A 22,811-nucleotide genomic window follows, 5' to 3' on the forward strand; every position below is an offset into this window, starting at 1 on the left:
CCTATTAAAACGCCAACCAGTGTTGTTAAATCTCCGAATAAGTGTTTTCCCGCCAGTGCTGCCAGACCAGTGCTATGGCAATTTTCGTGGTATATTTCACCTGGCCACCGACGGTCACACAGTTAGTTTTATGAAAATCGAACGCGCAACAGGTGTTCAATCGCAAACAACACGCTCGAATTAAACGAATCGCCGCGCGGAAAGCGCTCGCCAAGCCAAAGAAAACTCAAGTCGCTGCGTGAAAAGCAGGGGAGATACTTACAACACACAAAATAACAAATTAAACATTGGATTGTGGAGAAGAGGCCGAAAATCTTTAACACCTGTTCGCCAACACATTCCTGCGTTCTTTTTGCGTTCTGCGCCTGCGCGTGTGTTTTTTATTTAGTTTTTCACTTTGTTTACCTCTCTCGCGGGTGTTTTAAAGTCTTCGTTTTTGCTACGAATTAACAAACAAGTGGCTGGGGACATTCGACAATTTGCTAGTTGCAATTGCAGCATATTTTCATCCCAAATTCAAGCCGTGAGCAAGGGAAACAACAACAGCAGCAGCAGCAGCATAAACATAAACCAAAAAACCGGTTAAAGCGGACAAGAGTGAGAAAGAAAGGCGCCCCAAAAGAGCAAGCGAGACAAACACATATAAAACGTAAAAAAATACAACGAAAAAAAAGAAAAGAAAAAAAGATCCACAGATTTTTGGGCTTTGTTTTGAAACGCAAACAGAAAAATAAAGTGTGTTTGTTCTTTGTTTACCCGTGTTAACACCGAGTTTTCCCCGTAAAAGCCTTATCGGCCGATCAAATCGAAAGTGAACGAGTAATTGCCGTTGGTATTTCGATATTGCCATTGCCGAAACTCTTCGCGTGGCCTTTTTTCTTATCGCCAGTCCGCCTTTCCAGAAACAACTACCTGTTGCTGCAACGATCATCACCAGGTGAGCCATAAAATAAACACCATTTAGCCATACTTTGGCCTTTTATAACTCGAACTTTCCCAATACGAATGTTCTGTAAATAGTGTATAGCACCTTGGCTTCAAATTTCCGAAGAAATTTCATAAATTCTAAGTACGTAATACGATCTATCTAACAGTTCCTACCAAGAGGTAACAATATCAACATTAGGACTACTAAATTAAAACTACTTTAGGATCATGTTTATCAGAGATATTATAACATTATAAAATATGTTTCAAATGTTAAACTGTGTTAAACATATTGATTCTATTACAAAGTCATGTTTGTTGAAGAATTGTAAAATGGATATCAAACTTTAGCAACAGTATTTAAAAGTGGGCTTTTCTGTGAAAAATACCAATCGTGATAGGCAATATGATATTCCAGTTTAGCCACCAATTTTTTTAATAAACCAAATCGTGTTAGGCAACGTAATCTGTAACATCTAATAGACCCATTTAGCCGGTCATCGACTATATTTGGAGCACTTTGATAGAAGAGGCACGTGAGGGGCCTTGTATCGATAAGCCAATTGGGTGTTAACAAAAGATTAGCCCAATACCTTGGCCATTAGCCAATGCCAACCCAAATTCGGGAATTCGACCGCCTTAGTTCATTGACACAACCTTTGCCTGTTGTTTTGAACTCGCTCAACTTTCACTGAAAACGCGGCTGGGCCAAAATCGGAATAAATCAGCACGAAAACACAACAAACACACACAGACACACGACGAGAAAAATGTTGTAAATGCCAAATTTGAAATGCAACCGTAACTTAATCAAATCAAATTTGTTGCCTGCCTTTTGTTTTCTCGTTTTATTTAATTTTATTTTATTTATGTAATCTATGGTTAATTTGCAGGCATCATTAAGCCGCGGAGAAAAAGTCGCGTTGGAAACAAATTGAAGCACACGAGCAGATGATTATGAGATAATCAGTAAATTGCACAAGACCAAATGAAGTCATGAGAGTTGAGTGGATCGTAGTCGTTGAGTGGGATTGGGTTCGGTATTGGGATTGAGTTGGGTTTGAGTCGAGAGAGCTCCGATTTGACACTAAAATGAATGAGATAACAGATTCGAAAATGATTTATCTATCAAATTAAATTGCATGGCGTGTGCGAATATGAGAAACTGAAATTGTTTCAGCCATTATATTTCTGGAAACCTCACTTACCTGTTGAAATTTCCCAATACCAAATAGCCAAAACCAAAACCAATTCCAATCCCATATGACTCACAGCCAAATGCATTTATTCATTCGTATCTTGCATCTACTTATCGCTAGACAAGAAAAAAACAAAATTCCTCAAAACAAAATGCCAAATATTCCCACCAAAAAATATATGCAGAAAATAATAAAAAAAAAACAAAACAAGCGACAACAACAAGTTTTATGAACAACAAAACTATGCGCATAAAAAAGTTATATAAAAAACACGTTCAGACTTCAAACAGCTCGGTGGGAAAGGGATGGCGATATCAAGTGGGTTAGCCGGCTGCATGTGTGCGTTTTCGTATCTGTGTGAGCCACGCTTCAATTGCAAATGCGCCCAGTAAGCGAACAAAGTATGAAAAAACGTTAAAAAAGCATTGACGCAGATACGTTGTAATTGTAAATTCTACAGGTTTCTTGCCCGATGTTTGTTTGTGTTTGTGTTTGTCTTTGTTTTTGTGTGAGTGTGTGTATCTGTGTTTCAGCCGTTGTTGCCTTAATGGCAGAAAAGCAAAGGCAGCAACAAAAACAACTATAAGATCGCTCTGCAATTTTACGCCAAAGCTAAAAAGGCGAGCGATCGAGCAGAAATCGAAGCGATCAGCACACAGAAAGAAAAGTTGATCATCGTTTAAAAAACCTGATCCGAAACTTATAAAATCTCAAATGAATATTTTAAAATAATGCCATTTTATATTTAAATTTCTATATATAAAAAAGAAATCAAAGCGCTTATCACACATAAAGATATACTGTAATAATGATTTATCGTCATTTAAAACCTGATTATGAAATGTATTTAATTATAAATACATTTTTGGGATAAATTCAATTGTATATTTCAATTTAATAGAGAAGAGGTGCTTATTAAAATAAAAACACCCCAAATATATACTAATCCCAATCTATTTTGGAATTCTAACCTATCTTAACCAAGAATATTACATTGACCTATGAGATCTGGGAAACATAGTAATAATCTTAACATAATATTATTAACATGATATTATTTTAATGTCTAACTCTTTTTTATCTCTGTGCAGTGTTGAATGAAAAGGATGAAAAGGGGGCGGCGTTGGAAAAGGGGGATAGTCAGTGGGGCGACAAGGAGAGGCTACTCCATTCGTAGGCAAACCGGGCCAGTTGCCGATCACTGTGGGCCGCAAAGCCCAACAATGGCATTATTTAACCACATGCAGATAGCCATGCCTATAAGGCATTTCAAGAAAAATGCATGGCAAAGTGCTCACCTTGAAAGATAATAGATTTGTGTTCAGGCAAAGCAACCAACTAAAAATCACGACTAATTTACAAGCCATTAAGCGCAAATTACATCGAATTATAATTGCTATATCTAAGGTAGACATTTATAAATTTAACAATCGTTCACATTTGGTTTTGATTTATGTATATATGGTATATCCGATATTATACAGAATTTTTATATGTATTTCTTTAGTAGTATATGGATCTACAAATTCCTAAATACCACTGTGCATTTTGGCTATGCGGCGATCGTTGCAATAAGCCGAGTGGCGGTGGTGGACCCCTCAAGTCGCCCCAAAGTAGCCCCAAGTCGTCTTAACTTGGCCAACAGCTTGGCCAACTTGCCGTTCGCCTCAGCTTGTTTCGGATCGGATCGGATTGGATCGGTTTTTGTTTTGCACTCGTATTCGTAATTGTTTCATGAAACTGGCCAACTTCAACTGGCGGCGAGGGTGCTGCTGGATCCGAGGGGTATATATAGACTCCATTGGGGGGGTACGAAAAACTAAAAAAAAAAAAACGAAAAACAGGTGCGCAGTGCGCAAACGCGCGCGCATTTTTGGTTTTGCTTACTGGTTTTTTCGGTGCCTTCGATTTGGGGCCAACTGTTTTTCGCTTTTAATTATGGTTTATGTGTCGCTTACGAGCGCCGATCGCACAAAATGCTAAATTCCGTCGATCGCTGATCGGCATATATCTACTTATCCAATAAGCGGTATCCATTTAGATATATAGATACATATACAGTACACCCCATGTCCATAGCTACAAGCACAAGGTTGCCACGAGTGACACGAGTGGAGGAGACATGTCGAGCCATTGAGGTTACTGCTAATTGTGAACTGCCTTCTGGGCGGATCGCCATGGAATTGACTTCGGGCCGAGAGCCATTGGCCAAAGTTATTGGAGTGGAAAGCCCCGATTCGAAGGTGAAGTCTCTGGCTTTCCCCTCTCACAAAAAATCAGGCTAGAAATTCCTGCCTGGGTAGGTGCTTTTTATCAGATAAGGGGGTTTGCCTCGCTCCATAAATCGGATGGGAAATTCCAACTTTGATAAGTTATTTTATAGGCAAATTTCCCAACTAGTGTGAAGACTCAGTTTGAAACTGAATAGTTAAATTCTTTTATGAGTCCTAAATATATTTCAAAGTACTTATTTTCTTATCAACTATGTAGGTATAAGTTATTTTAAAAATGCGGCGTAATTAGTTTGTTTTATCAACTAAGAGGTTTAATTTTCCATATCAGTCTATGCATTTTTACCTCGAAAGGCTCTTTTCTTTGGCAATTCAGTATACAGATTAGGAAATACAACCTTCCTTTAAAGACCAAAAAATACTCTTGCATAAGACTTCCTTTCCGTACAGTCCATCTTATCATTTGAGCCATTTCGGTTTCTGTTACTCACTCTAATTTTCATGTAATTGATTAAAGTAGCTTGGTGAGTCACAAACAAAACCCTGTAATAAAATAATTTAAAGACCTCTGCTGGCTATCTGTCGCATGGCACTTTACAACGTACGAGCTGCTTGAAAGGTAAACAAAGTCAGACGACATATCTTTGCACTATCTGGTGACCCATTTTGAGTCATCAGATAGGGACGACAATTGCATCCAGCTGATTTGGATTCTGAATCCCGGGCTAAAGTCAAGGCATCGCGGGGCATAAGTCACACGGTGTCTTAATAAATATTAGATTGCCACAATCTCGCAGATACATGTACATATATATATTTACACATGTATCTTAGGGTAAAAGAAACCCAAGCGATCGTATCTCGAGTCGACTTACGAGCGCACGCGTGTTTCTTGCGCCTTTTGTTTTGTTTACACTCGATTGCAAGTGCAATTTGTATCTGGCGGATACATTCCACCTGCTCTGTGTGCTTTGCATTAAAATGGCCAGGTATTTAGTTGCTTCTGAAGCCTAACTGTAACTGTGATGACATTTTGTATCCACTAGATACCCTGATACGCAGATACTCGGATAACTCAAGCGTAAATGCAATGCACGCATACAGAAATCAAGTTGAAACCCTGTGGCCTTATTAATATTTATCAATTTGTTATTTAACTGGCTTCGATCTCTTTGTCCGCCGGCTGAGGCAACTTTTTAGCTCTTAATTTGCATAAAGTCCGATAAAAGATACATTCGTTTAATTTTTTATAAGCCAACTCGTTTGGGATTGCTGTTTGTTTTAAGTCGGTTTATTTGTTGTTCAATTGCCAATTTGACCTTATTAAGTATGATTTGTAAAATACCTTGCGTGCCGACTAAATTAATTGATTTGTTATAAGCTGAAATTCCGCCGGCCGACAACGTCGCTTTATAACCCATAAATATTTAATTGTATTTTCTAGGTTTCCCCATTTATTGATTGCAATTTTTAGAACCGTGCCAAAGCGTTTAAAGCAATTAAGTTGTGACAAATCTAACTGACATTTACGAAGCCCTCGGCCAGAGGCTAGAATTAACTAAAAACCACACGAGACAGCTGAGTTTCTATCCGAAACAGCAGCTGGCAGCTGTGCTAAAAACCGAGTTTTCCTAGAGAAAGATAAGTGCCGAATGTCTTGGAAATATGTTGCATTATGAAGCGTACGAGAATGCCGATAATTTCGGCAACGAAAGAGGGGACTTTGATTTGAAACTTGGGGCTTTCTATCCACTAAACAACTATTACGTGCTAGTAACAGTGAAACCATGTCAATATACTTACCAAAGGTCTCGCTAAAACCAAGCCCATTCATTAAATAACTATTAGATCTAGCTTAGCAACCAATGAAAAACAGTATTTCATCTGACGTAGTATTATCTAGGCGGATGTGCGTGTCTGGGATTAAATGATAAGCCAAAAAATGCGATAAGTTTGCAGCAAGTGTGCCATTAAAACCTGCAGCCTCATATAGTTGACACTATCGCTAAATTGTCCCTAAATGAGCAAATACCAGTCAAAATATATACAATAACTCAAAGGGTGACAATGATATACTGAATTCTGTTATTTGTAATGATAAACAGAACAAACAAACAAGTATTTTTAATAAAGGAAGTGGTGATCTAAGACTTTTATTAGAAAATCTCGTGCTGACAAGAAGGGTTTGGGATGCAACCGAAAAAAGACCCTTTTATATAAGGTTAGAGATAACACTGTATAATAATTTTATTTTTAATTTCCTAAGATTGTATATAATCTTTTAGCCAAAGTTTTCACTGCAAAGAGGAAGCGGTTGCTTGCTTTATTACGCACAATTATTCTCTGCATACCCACCATTATGGGGAAAATGATGGAAAAGAAAAGCCATTCCCAGCAATTTGTCATTGTTTGATTTTCTCTGCACTTGCTATAATTTTTGTTTGGTTTTTTTGGTTTTACTACCATTTTTTTTTGGGTTGCCAGCGCAACGAGTTCGGAACTGGAGCTACTGGCTCCCAAACAATTTGAGCGTTTGATTGCTTTATTTCACTTTACAACGCAAATTGGTGGCTTTGTGTTGTATGGCCTGTGTGATACTTCCTGCCTGCCACGGCTAATTATGAACAATCAGAGATCGCAGAAGACAAGAAAAGACGGGGGGGACCGGGGCTCGGGTTCGGGATCTTGGGATCGGATCTCTCGGGACGTTGCCGCTGCTGTTGCAGCTAGTGTGTTGCACTTAGTTGCATGATTACATTTAATGGGCAACGCCAAAACATAATCATTTCGATTAAATAATCAGCTACTGAAGCAAACCAGAGTCAGCGGCCACTCTTCGCACATTTGCGCCAAACAACAGTCACTGCGGCGAGTTGAACGGCACTACAGAGGGAGAAAATATCAACACTTTGGGGTCGACTATTGTATTGATAAATTTTAGTAAGCTCATTCAAACTGTTTTCTAATTTCGGTTTTTTTAAATTCTATTTTAACCTTTTTAACTGCAGCCTGATCCTCTGGTTTTTAGGTTTTTTTTAATTAGTGGTAAAGGAAAAAAAAAATTTCTGACATTTTAAAAATTAAATTAAATTTAAAATCTTTGTATGATTTTTAATGAGTTTGTTTTTAATATTAGGGAAATAATGGATTATTACAGAATGCCCTATGACAGTGGCTAAATTTTCGACTAATTGACTAGATTTGAAAAAGGTTATATCAACCTACAGGAAAAGATCCGTCGTTTTTGGGTTGCTGACTTTTTTTAAAAACTTATTAGGATTTTTAATAAGCTTGATGTTTTAATACCAGGGAAATTATTTATCAACTTTAAACATTAAATGATGTTTTTAGGTTGCTGACTTTTTAAAATAAAATCAAGTGTCATAAGCCCGTCAACATTTTTCTCAGTGCAATGCAAGGAGCCTGCCTTGTTTGTAATTATGAAAGTTTTTCTCTTTTCATGTTTTCCTCTCCCGAACCGAGCCAAACCGTTGAACGTTATGAACTCATTTGTGGAAAAGTCGGGTCTAAGCTCTGACTCAGCCTCGGACTCGGACCCATTTCATTCATAGCCACAAGCTAAAGTCGCTGCACACATATAAAGCCCGGCATATCCATGGTATATCGGAAGTGTTGCTGCTGCACAAGTTGTTGCCGCGGTGAAATGTTGTTGACCACAAAAGTGGCTTGAACCTGAAAACGCCTTGCAATGTGATACAAAAATGTTATTGCCTCGCTCTGTGCAGCAGCAACATCTGCAGCACAGCAGCAACATCAACAGCAGCAACAGCAATCTGAGACTAGTTTTACACCAATTTCCGCCGCTGCAAAGGTTAAAGACATTGCTTTACAAAAGGGAATTGTTTTTTCTATAACTTTAATCGAGCTTTAATGTGGCAATTGCCGTTTGATGTTGCTCTAATTGAAAAAGGCAAAAACGCCGGGAAGAGAGGTATTATGGGTAAAATCAAGTGGAAAATTATGGATGGCTATTGGCGTTGAGTGAGGTGTTTAAGATTTCCGAGGAATTCCTGAAATATTTGTAGCCCCAGCCCCCAAATATAAATCTCAGCTCGTTTAAGCCTTTTTCTTCTAAACTGGCCGCGAATAAACAAGCAAAGGCGAACAACATTTCAGTTGTTTGTGCGAGGCTTTGTTTGGCTTAGTTGTTATTATTATTTTTTATTATTTGTTCGGAGGAATGCTTTTTTTTATTATCGGTCTTTGCGGGTGTTCTGTTTATTTTTTACTACATGTTTTTTGTGGGTTAGCAAGGCGAAACCTTGAATATGTCTGCCATTTTTGCTGTTTGCTGTATTCTGCATATACCAAACGAGTATTTGAATTTAATTTATGCCCCGCAATTTGTTTGGTTTTGGCTAATGTTTGAGAATTTTCATTGCCAGTTAAAATAAATCAATTTGGCAAATACATAAATTCCATTCCAAATGAGCTGTAATATTTTTGGGTAAACAAAATGAAGGGGAAAAACAATATTTGGTCCACCTGTAGACCATTAAGCAACTACCAAAAACTATGGGAAAGTTAACCTGCCTTTCGACTGAACTCTTGAATATGCATTTATCAATTGACTCAAGGTCCCCAGGCTGACTTTGGTTTTTTTCCCCTTAAACGTTTTTGCATCTCCCCAAAAAAACATAATTCGATATGACAGACAACCTGTTTCTTCGTCTACGTTTACCTTTTATCCATCTCCCTGGGTGCGACATTTTGATTGATTTAAGACGCTTGGAAAACGAAGAAGCCGCAAAATGATTTTAGCCATGATTGCGCTGATTACGTGACTCTGTCAATTGATTTGTGCGCCAAACAGCAAAATAAAAACAAAACTCTGGCTCAAAACTCTTGGCCCATATGAATGAAAAAGCGGCCCAAAGCGGCCGAAAGCATTTTTGGTTAGTTCGTGCGGCGGCCAAACAACAAAAACTCATCGTGGCTAATTTTTCATGAAGGTTTTTCAATTGTTGTTGGCCGCTGCCGTTTGAGTCGGCCAAAGGCCTCAATTTATTGTTATGTGCATTGAATTTTTAATTTACGTTTTTTTCTAGTAGCCATTTTGAATTAGCTTTTTTTCCTATCAATTTATTTTATTAACTGAAAAATACAATAAAATAACTACAGTCATGTTACCCTTTTGGTATAATTACATTTAAATAAAACAATAAATAAACAGCTCTTTAAATTCTGACACATTATTTAAATAAACAAATAAATCACCTGTCCAGAATTTTTAATCTAAACCCTTTCTATTGTTGACTTAGTCCATCCAGAAACTACGTAATCTGTATTCAACTAGCAAAAAACGTATAGAAAAACCTAAGCCTTTAAGCATATTAGGCGTAAATGAGCAAAAAATACCCTAACCATATACAAATATATTCAACGATTAGGGTATATACAAAAATAATAATAAATAATGGCCGAATATATTAGAATGTATTACAACACGCCAAAGACAGAGATAGCCAATCTCTTTTGGAATTGCGCAATAACTAAAACAATTCAAGTGGCAAAACTTGACGGGCATTAACTGAAATTGCTTAAACAATTACTGGAAATGTATTTAAAGACTTGAAAGTGTAATTACCGAACAAACTATGAAATTGCCCCTATCTAAAGCCTGATAAAGTCACTGGCCGTGCACTGAATTAGTTGAGAACGGAGTTGTTTAACCAAAAGGGGCCTGCGGAGGAGTGTAGGACAAATAAATAGCAATAAAAAAATCAGTTCAAAAGGTATATTAAATTAAGTAAATAAGATATGACAGCACTGCTGAATGTTTTTTTTATTACCAGATCGTATATATTTATTATAGCATACGAAGTTGCGTTGACTTGGCCCAAAAAAACCCCTGATAAATGAAAAGTAAGACGTTATTACTTAATAATATTTATTACTTAATAATATTATAGTTCTATTATTATCCATCATATATCATATAAGCTTTTTGTGATTATAGCCCCGACATTTGCCAGATTTTTTTCTTCACTCACTCTCTTTATCTTTTTATTATTTAACCATCCCCTTTGAAGTACGCTTCTGGAACTCGTGAGCTATATCTGATCACGCACTTAACATATGATAGCTGATAAAAATATTCACCGTCGTGGAAGAGGGAAAAGCTATCACTCCGTACGTGTCGTGTCCTATTATTTAATTGGATTTCAGTTATATCCATTGTCAGTTGTTCAAGGCAATTAGAGCACCGGCGATAGCTATCGTTTTATTTTTAGCGACATTTTCGCATAAACGCGACAATTTGAGGGATCATGCGAAGCTCAATCACGCTTTAAATGATGCGTCTTCGCTATTTTTGGCCCCTTAAGTGGACCATAAAACAGAAATCTTGACATTTGAGAGTTATAAAAGAACACGATCGTTCGTCCGGTCCAAGGGGTAGAAATTCGTTGAAGCGTTAACTGCGGAGAGCTGGTTGAAACAATTGATTTCAATTTTAATTAACACCCCCACAGTAGCCACGCCCCCCGACTTGCCCCCCCTCCAGTTTCATACGATTTTAATTGGCACTTGCTCTTTGGTGGTCGAGGTTCGCTGAATCTTAACCCCTCGAAGACGACGGAGTCAGCCAACGGCACAAATTAATGAATGAAATTACAATGGGGGGATGGTCCCAAAGGGGGTGGGCAGTTTTCGGGCCAGGGGGTTGGCAAGGTAATTATTTTGGGTGGGGGCTAGGCATGGCCTACCCCTCGTTTTCCCATCAAAACATATTTTTTGTGAACTTTGTTTTTGTTAAAAATATTTAAACACATATTTTCATACAAACCAATATCATTCAATAAATATTTTCGGCATTATTTCTTTTCTTAATTTTTTCCATGGTTCCTTTACCCATTTACATATTTTATGAGTCTTACATTTCCCAGAATTTTTGATTCATGTCTATAAAAATAATTTCTGATCTCTCTGAGAATTTCAGCCCAGTCCCACCATTTCAGGTTTGTTACTTCCACTTACATAGTTCCAAGCATTTCATAAGATATTCATTCATTCATAAGACGCCTCCACAGTTCCCCTCCTTCTTGTTTTTCGACTTCCACAACCGTCCACCCACTCTATATAGTTTTTATTCGTTTATTTACCATTACATCTGTAGGTTCTGTTTTTTTTTTTGCCTCTCTCGTCATCGCCGTCACTTAAACTTGACCTTTATTTCCATTTATTGCTTATTACTGCATATTGCCTCAGTATTCCCATTGTGTTGTTAGTTGCTGTGTTGTTGATCCAGTTGTTTCTGGTTGTTGTCGCCAAAGTTCTCTAAACGGGCGCCACCCACTTGCACTTTGCATGGGTTACATCTGGAATGGGGACAGTGTGTTTTCAGATCAGTAGGGGTTATATGTTCAGTAACAAAGAATAATCGTAGAATATTAGAAACAAATAGATTTCATTTGGTGTGCATAATAAGATGATATATGATATGATGGTAATAACAATAAATAATTTTTATAGACTTTTACTAAGATCTTTCTCATTTCTTATGATCTACAACAGTTTCACCCAGTTCGCCTGGTCTTCAATACTTAAATCCAAAACATGCCACTACACTTCTGTTCATTTCGTTGATAAAACCCACATGGATCTCTATATGGAACACAGTTGGCTACCATCTATCCGTATTTGTATCTACATATCTGCCTCTGCAATGTGTTCTGTTTTGTTCTGGCAATTTCCTCGTAATTGTTGCGCAAACACAGGCTAACTGAAATGCAGAAAAAGTCTGCTATTACTAAATATTAGCATAGAGGAAAATAATCTTTCTTTCTTTCTTGCTATCTGTGCGGGATGTCTGTTTCTGTTTTTGTGTTGTTTTTCAGTTATTACTCATTAAATATGCAGTGGCATATGAAATTGCGCATAAATCAGAGTCTTGGGGCTAGGCATTTGGCTTTTCCTTTTCTCTTTCTCTCTCTGATATATGATCACTGGATGATATATGAGCGGGCTATTAGTTTTAGTTCTTTAATGATTCATCTGGGAGTGTTTGAGTGCTGGGAAATTGATTGTTTCGATGCTAATAAAAAATGGAATCGATGAAGTCCGACTCTTTGTTGAGAAAGAAAGAAGAACGGGGCAACAGAAGAGGTGTCTCAGAACATAGACAATGGAAAACATTCCATAAAAATTCCTAAATCCAGCTTAAACTTAACGTCGTCTCTTATGTTTTGTTTCCTAACTAAGCGTTAAAACATTATAAATACCAGTTGTTTCTGGTGCCTAGACGGCGGAGGAGTTCTATAATCTGAGAAACCAGTTTTGGGCCACCAAAATTAACACGATGGTCGGAGGGATTTGGATTTGGAAACAAAAAACTTGCATTCTTTGATCGGATGGAAAACGAAAATCGAAAAGCCGAAAGAGAGCCAGAGATGCATGTGTATAAGACTGGTTTTCCCTAGCGGTCTTTCGCACCTTTGATGTTGGTTTTTAATGCTCTCGAAAAAAGAGTAAAAAAGGGGGGTTGTCCATCCAGTAATGTCTATGAGAATTTGATTTCTTATAATCGAATTCATGGAATTTTTCCCCAACTTTAGGCGCGGCCTGGCCCGGCGAATGATCAATCAAGTGCAGCATCAGTGGAGGCAGATGAATACCTAATGAGTACGGGTAGGACTCACTGGCAAACTGACAAACACACCCATGAATACCTACATCTGTATGCACATATACCCACAGTCGTAGAGCCAAACTGGTTTAATTGATTCAAATGAAGACGACGATGATGTTGAATGACGTTTGTCCGGCTTAGGCTGTGCCTTTGGCTTTTGTTGCCTTTTATACCGATTTCAGTAATATGTAAATCGAACTCCCCCCCAGTAGCGTTTCCCCCTTGCCTCACTAAACAAAACGTCAAAATAGAAAACTTGCAAATCACATGCAACAATTGATGTCGATTGTTTGCCGCTGGCGTGTCATGCAACGTTTTGTGCTCACCCTTTTGTGGCTGCACTCGTGTAGTGTGTTTGTGTTTATAATTGTCTCAGATGCAACCAGATCCCCCAGCCCCAGAGCCCCTGGAATCCCCCTTTGTGTTTGCCTGCTGGCCGATCACTTGTCAGTCAGGGGCGTTCGGTGCCCCCTCACATTGAACCCAACAATAACCTTTGGTTGCACTCGCACACCTGACTGAAAGGTGGATTAATCTTCAGGGTAAATACGATTATACAGATTAAGATTGGCTTTTGATAAAGTCGTTATCGTAAAGATAGAAATATACAAAGTAATACAAGCTATTTTAAGATAGGTCTTTAAAATAGTATAGAATTTTATAGTTAACTTGTAATTATCAAACTACCTCTAGTTAGAGAATAGATTAACCCTGTTCTATTATAAAGAATGCAAATAATTATGACGTTGGAATTTAAACTGTTCAGTTGTAAACCTAAATGATCAGTTTACTTGTTCTGAATACCTTTGAATCTCGAGTTTTCAAGTTGTGATTATTAAAACGTATACTATTTATTGAAATCGTTACATTTCATAGTTAAATTCAGTTTACATTGCTGATACGTAATATATATGATCTTTGTGTATAAATGAAATCATTTTAAGGAATACTCAAACCCATTAATCACAGTTTTATAAGTACTACAATCGGAATGAGTAAGGGCATTTAAGAATCTGCTTATTGCTCTCATTTTGTAGTTTAATTCTGCGGTCAAAGTTGACTGACAGTTTCCATCTGAATGTCAATTGTGGCTGAGCCCGCGTCTGCCCTTCTGACTTTCAGTTGTTTTCCATTCAATTATTAAAATTAGCCAGCCGGGCTAATTGTTGAAAGATGCAATTAAAGCAGCTCAGACCAAGTCGTAGACAGATATAGAGATAAGTGTAGCTAAATATCAATAGAGGGTTCTGGAGAATCACACACAATTGGGAAAGACTGTCAACGATCTTTTGTCCAAAATCTAGAGACGAGGCAGGTAGCGAGATTTTCTGTGTTTGTAAAATGCATTAAGATATTACCGAACCACCCTCATATAGTATTTCGACGGACGGAAGTCGGTGCGGTCATAAATACCTAATCTTTATGGACAGTGGGAATCAAAGAACTTGACTTGTTTATGCCTCCTCGATCCCCGCCGCGTCTTTATCCCACCACTAATTACTTGTCTCGGTCTGCTGGGGCATAACAAGCCAGACATTCCATTCCTTAACTCAAGATCAGGATAAGATGTTTTGAGAGTTCGGCGTGTAAATGCCTCGAAGTCCTGTCCAAAGGCATTCAAATGCAAAAGGTGGAGCAGCGGAGCCACTAAATAAAATCATTAAAAATAATGAACGCACTTCCGTTGCAATTGTCGGGGTCTTAGAACTTTACACAACATTAAAATGAAGCAGCCAAGGGAGAAGCCTTCTTTGTGGTTTACACAGGGGAAAATTACTAGAATTGTGATTAGAAAAGTTCTTTCAGAGCGGTCAAGATTAATAGATCTCAAAACTACTTTTAATTTAGCATGCAGTCGAACGGATCTTTAAGGGTTTACAGATTTGTTGATAATACCTTAGAAGTCTAATTTATTTTGTAGTGATCAGAACCTTTCCTCTATCTTTATCTATATCTGCTTCAGAACCTTTTATTAAGATCGAAAATACATGTTTATTCTTACTGTGTAGTGGAATATACTCGTAGTATGCCGCACAAATTAAAAGGTAGAAATGTTCCCTCCCCGAAACCCAGATCCCAACTCGTTGTCGAACTCGTTGTTGGTTGTTCGGTGGTTCGGTTGTTTGGTTGTTTGGTTGTTCGACTGTCGTGAGTGGCCCGGCAATTGCAATTACATATGTAAGATTGTTCTCAGATGCCGCCGAGGCCCAAAAGGAAAACGATGTGGGGGCATGGTGAAACGGAAATAAAACTCACTCCTCCCTGGCCGTAAAAACAAAGGCACTGCTGGTTACTTGATTGTGGGGGCTGGACGACACATATAAATTATCAACGACGCAGCCCCAGACCTAAACTCAAATCCCAACCCATTGCCGGTGGAACTCGGTTCTCTAGTTATGCATAGATACAGATACAGAATCAGAATCATGAAGGTTGCTGCCTCAAAATGGGCACCGATACAGGTACAGCCTACGCCAAATGGAGCTCATCGTTTATGCAATTGGTTTATGGGCCAGATATTTTATACTTTATTGCAATCGATGTTGAGACGAGTTGAGGTTGTTGAGTCCGTGAGGAAAGTGCGAAACTGGAACACTTAGTGGAGCAGAAAGAAACTCTTTTTAAACACAAAAACTTTAAAGATTGGTGAAGAAGTTAATATACCAGTGGGTAACTAGTTTTATTTAAATAAAACATATTTGTAATCAGCCGAATCTAGTAATATTTAGTCGATATCGAAGGCAAACTAGTTCGGATTAAATCTTTATGATAATTAAATATTTTAAAGACTGGAAATCCGCTTTACAAGATGTAAATGTAATAAAATTATTTACTTTAGTTTTTACGTAAGCGGAAAATCCGGTGTGACGATTTCCGAAGGTCAATTCGCGATCATTACTCAAAAAGTTATTTGCCTAATAATAATAAATATATGAAAATTAAAGGTCGAACTGTAATCAAAATTTACATAGCCTTTCAATGGTCATAAACTGCTGGGTAAACACCATCAGTCACTCGATATTCTTGACCACAAAAAATGATTGATGGCTGTATCGGCAATATTCTAGGTGAACTATTATGTTAATTGATTGTAAAATTCAAATTTAATGCCCGAATCAACCTTTAAACCTGTTGAGCGGCCGTAATATCAGAAAGACATATTACCACAGCGTGCATTTTCCATGCCAGACTAACAGTCGAATCCCCGCCGGGAATAACATGTCTGGGGTTGTCGAGTGCCTCCAAATTGATTTACCATTCCGGGTGCCATCATTATATCTGACCCAATTGCTGGCGGGGAAGTGTGACACATTTCTGGTGGCAAAGATCAATTTGGTTTGGCTCCAGCCGGTGGAAATGGACCACAACGTTGCCGGTTCCGTCGCATTAGTTTCGCTGCTGAAAGTTAACTGGGAATCGGAATAGGAATCGCTATAGGAATAGGAATTGGAATCGTAATAGAAATAGTAATAGTAATGGGAATGAGAATGGGAATGGGTCTTTGGAGTGTGGCGCGGTTTAGTTGTTCCGACTGTTTGTTTACACAACTGTTGAAACAGTGGCAAAGTGCGGAATCATGTTGCGGCATTTGTTTTTCTATCTTTATTTTAAAGTGAATTTTTCTCTTATTAGCCCTACTCTCTACTGGCTTATTTACCCAATGACATCTTCGAATGGCGCTTGTTCAAAAGACAAAAAGAAAAAACAAGGTCAGGCCCAGAACTTTCGAAAACAAAACAAACCGAGGAGAAAAAGCTACGAAAAAAAATATAATACCAGAGGAGATTCGCCGAATAAGCGGGAGAACAAACAATTTGTCAGGGAGGGGCCCATTCGCAATTTGTATCTGTAACCGGGAGATATTCGCGCTTTTTCACACCACTCTTCTGGGTTAACGTCAGCGTTAACCCGTTTGCCCGGCCAATTACCCCGCCCCATAACCCAACATGAATATCGCTTAAAACAGTATAAAAGTGCCTCGACAATTGCTTGATTCATGACTAAAACAGCTGGAGAAAGAGGAAACCGAAGCAACCTACATAAAGAGTATCTCTGCCTTTCAGCCTCTCTGTATCTTGTATATTTCATATTGCATATTGTATCTTGTATCTTATATCTCAAAATGTGACGCATCTGAGAACTGCAGCTTGAAGTTTTCCTCTTGGCGCTTGATTGCTCTTGATTGGCCTTTGTTTTTGCTTTTTCTCCCATTGTGCAAGTTTTGATTTCGCCTCGCGTTTTGATTTGATTTCTATTTGTGTGTCTGGGCAAGTGTTTATTTTCATTTTCAATAAATCGCTCTATAATTGCACTCTGGGAGGGGTATGGTGGTTCGGGGGGTATTACCCAACCCAAAACCCCCTCGATGTGAAAGCTGCCGTCAAATTATCTCATTTCACGAGGCGTGTGAAACAATTTGTTGGTCTTCCCATTTCCAAATTGATATATCTTTTGTATTTTCTACAAATATTTTAATAGTTTCTTTTGTTTATCTCTTGCAGGGCACACCTATAAAGCTCTTCAAGATTTGTGGATGTTTTCAGGTAACTACAAAACTAAGTGTTTTTATATAAAATTCCAAAAAACTCAAGAGGGAAAAGAGTATATGGACTGAAAAACAAGTGCAGATCACCCATGACTTACATAGTTTAGACCACGTCGTCCCACTCGAATGCAGTTAAGTGGTTCGAACACACTATTCATAACTCGTGTGCCATTAAAGCTGGAGGCACGCAAACTTTCGCACGGCTCACTGCTCGCATTGAGAACCTTAAATATGGGTCAATTACTCATAGAGTGTGCGGGAAGGAAAACAAATTTCTTACATAACTGTTGACGTAGTGCAATTTAGTGGTCGTAAAGTAGCCTACAAATGCGTTATGGGGGGTATACACAACTGATATAAGGAGTTTACCATTCCTTTTTTCTTTTCTATCAATATGATACCATTTGTTTCCGAAAATGGTTAGATATTTTATAAGTTCCTAAAATTTAGGATAGGATAGGATAGAATGGTACTTAGTTTCGTATAGCAAAAGCTCTCTCGAAATAGAGTTATTCTGGTGTTACTAGGTATTCCCTAGAACTAAGAATATTTTGTACTACTAAGTAACCTTAAGTCTGAAGCAAACTCTACCTGCTCGGTAGGTTTGGTTTTAGTTGAGTTCTAATTGCCGCAGTCATACCCGCATTCGCATTTGGAGCCAGGGAACTAAAGCCTAACTGTTGAGTGGCAGTTAAATGCTAATTTGCCGGGCCGACTGACCGTTGCTGACTGCCGGCTTTGGTTTTTACAGCTCTTGAATGTTTACTGCCTTTCAGCGCAGAATCGGTGGTGTTTGTGTGCGTCTTAATTGCACCGGGAGACCCATTTCAGAGTTGGCCCTTTTAGCCGGCCTTATTTTTTTGCTCCCTCTTAACTTATTTCTGCCGTATCGATTGCGAATCCACGCACATGAATTGAGGTCGCCGGAGATCAACGATCTGTATCTGTATCTCTACCTGTTCTCGTAACTGCTCTTGTTTTTGCCTAACTGATCGATACTTTTTCTCTGTCTCAACTCTGAACAAAAAGTATCAAGCCAAATGCAGATCTCAATGCAAATCTATAACGTTATTAAATCAAATACATATATATACTTGTTCTTTTTGACTTCATGCCCGGCTGACTGGCATCGATAAATCCTCGGATTTCACAACATTAAAACTGCATTTGCGATGGATGTCGCTGGCTGATCATTGTTTCGTGATCGGGCTATAACAATGTGAATTTGTCAACGGAAACGATCTGCGACAACGAACAATTGCTCACATGCAATGAATATAATTTGTTTAGATCATAAATTTGCGTCATTTTCGGCTCGACAGTGTATCTTTTGAAACTTATCCGCTTCAAAATAGTAGGTAACTCATTCGCAATAACCTTTAATTGCACAATTTCCCCACTAATCTCGCTCAATTAACTTGTAATAGGACTTTTCCTATTTCTTCTCAACTTGGCTAACTAAGCTGCTTTGTCAAATAGCCTTAATAAAGCAAATCGCTCTACTGATCACTTGAAATAAAGTCAAGTTTAAATATAATCATGTTTATCATACGTAAGCTGGCAAATAAAAGGCAAACTTTGAACTTCAGAAAATAATAAACAATTCGGTTTGCTAAACTCGCAAATTTATTGACAGTTTTGAATATTTTTTCGCTCATATGTATGTTCATTTGAATTGGTAAACAACCTTAACAATGAAACGCTGAATGACAAAATATGGTGTAATAAATCAATCAAAGATAGGTTGCTGCAGTGATTCCCGGCATTGTTGTTCAATTTAGTTTGAATATGAGCAAATATGGACAACAATGAGTTCGTATTTAACAATCTATTTGTATAACTTTCTTAACTAAGAATCAATCTCTAGCGAAATTACTTAAATGAGGGTAGTAATGAATAAACCTAGATATGTTTAAAGAACTTATAGTTTTCAAGACTTTCCACTTTCCTTGTGAATAAAATCCTTTTTTATCGCTTTACTTTTACTCATCACGAAAAGAATCTCTGAAGCTGGAGTAACAGTTTGGCATCTTATCTTATTCTCCGCTTAATTTTCACTTGCGTTTTTGCATAAAATTTTACGTCGTCGTGCATGGACATGGTTTTGGAAGATACGAATTTCGGACTGGGTTTTCACCTGGCACGTAGTCATTTGGATAGACATTTGACACATCACCACCTGACATGTCAGGCCGTCGTTTTGGGCACAGTGAGAGTTTTTCCCCCTGCCAGCTGGACGCACACAAATTCTTGCAGTAAAAGTAAATACGATTTAAGAAGTAAACGAGCTCAAGTTCAGACAGCAGGTGGCAAATTGTTTTGGCACATGCCAAAAGCTAGAAAAAAAACGCACAAATAGATTGGCCGAAACAGCTTCTGCTTAGAGCCAGACCTGTCTGGATTCGCCAGCAAGATAAAAATAAAACCATTATAAATTCATTAACCAACAAAATCTTTGATAATTATGGTGTGGCCAAGAAGGGAAGCGGGGAAATCGCCGAGCTTCTATATGTTTTCGTTATAAGTGCGTCAGCAAAAGACCAAAAAAACATTTCTTTATCCCCAATCTACGCGATTCGTTTGATCTGGACAACAAACTAGCCAAACCACAAAAATGGCAAAAATTGCCCCAGGTGATAAGTTCATTTATTTATCTCTTATTCCTGCGCAGCTTTTTTCTTTTAGTTTTTTGGAAGACGCGTGCTTCTTGGGTTCTGTGTTAATTCGTAATAATTAATTTGAGAATGAGAATGTGCAGAAGCCGCAAATGAAGCGAGGCTAATAAATTATTTATGAATGTTGGACACGACAAGGGAATAGGGGAATTTCCTAGATACAAAATAAAAAACGTAGATTGCAAACGTTTCTAAGAAATAAAAGTGCCATTTAAATTATTTTAAAACCCCCGTTCAAGTTGTGGCTTAGATTTTATTAGCATCTATTTTGGGTTCTCGGCTATAGCTTGGTTTTCAGAACCGGGTTTTCTAGTATTTTTCTAAAGATACCAGCTAACTTAATAAGTATTTTTATGATACCTTTTAAATACTAACCAAATTGTGTTCATTTTGTATACAAAACTAAACTAAAATTAATTATAGTTAGCTTTTTTTTAGTATTCTTTAATTTTTCTTTGCAGATTGTTTTAGGTTTGTTTATTTTACACTCACAAATTTTGTTTACTTAAAATACTAAATAAGTACTTTTATTATATCTTTGAAATACTAATAATGTTTGGTTTTTTTTTGTAATATCATATGTATGGGGATGCTTTATTTTTATGGGCCTTGTAAATTTACTGTTTATTCATTTGAATACACCTCGAAAATGCTCTTCAATATAATTTATTGCCATTTTTTCGAGTTGCCCACATTTTGCGGGGTTGGCTTTCGATCGTTGCGCTGGCTGCACAATTACTTAGCCAAACGAGTGAGGCAACTTCGAATACCTCAAATTGCATTTAGCCAAACACGGAAGATGCCACCCTTCTCACATATATTTTACTTCGCCGCAAAAGTTGCGTGTGCATTAGACTGGGTTTGTGTGCCTCGAAATAGCATTTGATGCAATTACAACTACGGCAAATCGGTTGTCACGGAGCTCCATTTATTAAAGCTAATAACCGGAACGGAGTCTCTAAATATAAAATCTAAGATTAAAATGGCAAAAACGATTCGAATATCCACTTTATCGGTAACCTTTGTCATGTCATTTATTTTTATCACATTACTTAATTCTTAGTTTAGCTTAAAATGTTTTTATTATTAGATTGTTTTTGCTATAGGAAAAGCGTGCGTTAAATTTGCCTTTGCATGGTGATTCTAGGGGAAATTGCGCACTTGATATTTGAAAAGTGATCTGACGTGGTTTTTAAGTGACTATTGACTGACTAAATGTCTAATTAGGGAATCGTGCAATAGGGGCTTAAAAACGTTTATTAAATAAGTATTGTCAACGGGTCAAACAGGTAAAAATAAGTTATAATCTTGTACTATAAATCACTTACGTATTCATATGTTTCCTGGTCAATTTTTAGTTTACATATCAAAAGTTATGAAAAGATTATGTGATTAATTCTTAGAACTTGTTCAATGTATATCACAAATATTTGCTCAAGAGGTGTTGATAAGAGTAAACTTATTCCAGTATTGACTTAATTCATTAGAATGTTTTTTCACTCCCTTAAAGTTTTAACTCGTAAATAAATATACTTCAATGGATAATTAATTCGCTATCATTAACATACAGCCTTATGAAAGGGTTCTAAAAGACCTCACTATTGACTCTTAGTCTCAACTTTTCGACAATGTTTGGATAGTATTATATGACTTTACTTAGTTCGTTAGCTCAATCAATGAAATGGTCTGATTTGTGTTTTAGCGTAGTGCCAAAAGTCACATTATCAACGCATAAATCAAAAGCAAGTCACTTAATGTTAATTTAATTCGTTTTCATTTCGCCATATATATTTTATAAATCGTTTTTGTGGCTTTTCAAATGCCTTTGGTATTTGGCAATTTTTCCTTCAAATTAATTTCATGCACATTTGCTTGCTGGAGTTTGTATTATTTTTTGCTGAGTTTATTTATTTATTATTTTTCGTTATTGAAATTGGAATGGCAGGTGGAATTTGTAAGCGATTTGAACGTTAATTGAAATTCAATTCAGGTGCATGAGGATCGGCTAAAGTATAAAAAGACCATCACACAATTTTGCGCCAATTTCAATGCAAAATATCTACGTTTATTTTTTGTGAGATGCATTTAAATTGTCTGAGTAATGTCAAAGCGGACTTAAACAAAAATGTTGAAAAATAAACTTATTTATTCAGAATATATTTGACATATGACAATGCCAATGTTTGCAGTTCTGTATAAATACAGCAATTATTCAACGAAAACATACCGTATATTAAATACACGATAAAAGGATCCCTCAGAAAAATAAGAATTTTAAAAATACTTCTGCTTTTGTAATGCTTGTTTATCCCATAAAAAGGGGTATATATTTTTTGGACTTTTTATGAGGTCAATCGTTGGCATTTTTTTGAAACTCCTTGGCGTATCTTGTTGAACTTGTTTTGCTTCAACTTCGCCATCAATCAGTTGCCACAATCAACTGCTGGGGAGAAACAGGCCAGCTCACAGACCCGTAGAACCCTTCCCTCGAGCCAAGGTTTCTTCTTAACCCGGTCACATGGTCACCATGCGGTTTGCCAGATGAATGCATTTATTAGCCCGGCCCAGCCAAAAGATACCACA

General features: G+C 37.4%; 1 protein-coding gene and 1 long non-coding RNA gene across 5 annotated transcripts in view; one reads left to right on the forward strand and one right to left on the reverse strand.

The window, feature by feature from the left end:
• The first annotated feature begins 123 nt into the window (after window positions 1-123).
• Window positions 124-22,811, forward strand: part of LOC108017504 (uncharacterized) — a 35,233-nt gene continuing 12,545 nt past the window's right edge. Inside the window, exons 1-2 of one of the 3 annotated variants that reach the window (XM_065865485.2) lie at window positions 124-937; window positions 17,510-17,551. The gene's annotated coding sequence lies outside the window, so the exon portion shown is untranslated. The remainder of the gene's footprint in view (window positions 938-17,509; window positions 17,552-22,811) is intronic. The other 2 variants (XM_065865484.2, XM_036818249.3) reach the window with 2 other exon arrangements.
• LOC118877881 (uncharacterized) lies at window positions 11,451-16,364 on the reverse strand. Of its 2 annotated transcripts, none has more exons than XR_010654196.2 (2): window positions 16,173-16,364; window positions 11,451-11,697 (listed from the first exon to the last, which is right to left on the reverse strand). It is a non-coding gene; the product is annotated as an uncharacterized lncRNA (long non-coding RNA). The 2 variants fall into 2 exon arrangements; XR_005014526.3 differs by lacking the exon at window positions 16,173-16,364 and adding an exon at window positions 13,052-13,174.

Source organism: Drosophila suzukii, chromosome 3, assembly GCF_043229965.1.
Source record: "Drosophila suzukii chromosome 3, CBGP_Dsuzu_IsoJpt1.0, whole genome shotgun sequence".
NCBI classification, from domain to species: domain Eukaryota; kingdom Metazoa; phylum Arthropoda; class Insecta; order Diptera; family Drosophilidae; genus Drosophila; species Drosophila suzukii.